Source organism: Pseudophryne corroboree, chromosome 9, assembly GCF_028390025.1.
Source record: "Pseudophryne corroboree isolate aPseCor3 chromosome 9, aPseCor3.hap2, whole genome shotgun sequence".
Taxonomy (NCBI): Eukaryota; Metazoa; Chordata; class Amphibia; order Anura; family Myobatrachidae; genus Pseudophryne; species Pseudophryne corroboree.
The window spans coordinates 283,120,765-283,122,491 of NC_086452.1; the positions used below are offsets into that span (position 1 = coordinate 283,120,765).

At 27.6% G+C, this 1,727-nt stretch overlaps 1 long non-coding RNA gene across 1 annotated transcript; it reads left to right on the plus strand.

Moving 5' to 3' along the window:
• The first annotated feature begins 388 nt into the window (after nt 1-388).
• Nucleotides 389-1,383, plus strand: LOC134956963 (uncharacterized). Its single transcript, XR_010186340.1, has 5 exons — nt 389-464; nt 542-606; nt 700-770; nt 854-931; nt 1,211-1,383. It is a non-coding gene; the product is annotated as an uncharacterized LOC134956963 (long non-coding RNA).
• Nucleotides 1,384-1,727: the final 344 nt, after the last annotated feature.

Here is a 1,727-nt window from a genome sequence, read left to right on the forward strand (position 1 = left end):
GTGTTTTCTACGCTCTTGTAATATCAATTAAACTTTCACTTAAGTTTCTGTAACCATTATTTCAGTTATTTCGTTTTGCTAACACTGGGCTTTTATTGGTAACATGAATTAGGAAGTTAACACAAATGGAGTGATTCTTGATATGGATTAAAACTAAGAAATAAATATAGCTATTAACTTTATCAATTAAGCAATTAATCAAATGAGATAGGAAGTGATGTAACCAGTTAAGGTGCTTAAATAGGGAGGCTTTGAGCTTAGCTTTCATTCCACTTTTGGATCCCTATGCATGCAGACACATAGGAGAGCTGCTCGTAAGCTACATGGGCTAATTTTGAATCTTACCTTTTTATGGTTTAAGATATTCAGTAATATTCCATTTTTATTAGGGAAATAAAAGAGGCTTGACAATATTCAGTCCACTTCTGGATCCTTATTCTTATAGACATATGAGAGTGTTGCGGGTAAGCTGTGATAAAATATTTATTTTATCTTTTTATGGCTTGAATTAGGATCGGCAGTAATTTATTGTTTCTAATAGGAAAAATAAAAAGTTTTGATAAACCACCTACAAGTCATTATTTTGAAGAATAATATAAATTATCAGTAAGTATTTATATTCTATTTATCATTATTTGGAAAAACTAAACCAATATCTTCAATACATATATAATTATATATATACACATCCTATTGTAGGGCGGTCTCAAATAGGGAATTCCACCAAAGACTGTCAAATCGTGGAAGTTAATTTTTTACATTAACTTTCAGTAAGTATTATTGATTAAACTATCAAAAGATAAAATAATGTTATTAATACAAGCATTGTAATTTGAATCTTTTCCCTAAATAGGCACATTTATTGGTAAAATTATGGATCACATCTTTATGAAAATACAGCTTTTTCAAATTAAAGATTTGTTATTCAAAAGTAAGTAATATTATATAAATTCATTAATTTATGGTGGAGTCATTCGTTAGACAATCATTACTAGGATATATGTCATAAGCCTTTTTTTGATGTTGAATTCAGTCTGAGAAGTATCTCTTTTAAAAAATATAAAATAAAAAAATACATTTGAATGATGTTAGCTAATTTAGGTACAGATATCATGTTTTGTGCATATTCCTTCTCTTTCTCAATGTTCCTTTTTACTTATTTATTTTTTATTTCATTTTTCACTTTTTTATTTTTGGATCACACCCTAAGAGAACACCCCTGAAAAAGTCACTATAAGACGAAACTTGTTGGGTGAAAGCATATCAATATTTTGCATTGAAAAGTTGAAACTCAATATTGTATTTCTAATGAGCAATAACACATTGTGAAAATGTTTACCAATTCTTTTTAATGTAAATTTGAATTGTTTTGTTTTAGTAATAAAAAGAAGCAAGTGTTTTTAAAAAAAAGGGTGTTTTTGTAAGGTCATCCTCTCTTTATTAGTAAACAGATATAAATATATCATCATATTTTAATAAGTGCGCTCCACAGAGATACTTTTTTGGTTTATATATATATATATATATATATATATATATATATAAAATTATTATTACTATGCTTTATTTATATGGCACCACAAGGGCTCTGCAGCGCCAATTTACAGAGTACATAAACAAATACTCAAAACAGGGAAATAACAACTTACAGTTTACGACAATATAGGACAAGTACAGGGTAAATAAACATAGCTACATCAGCAGATAAAACTGGAATAAGTATCATG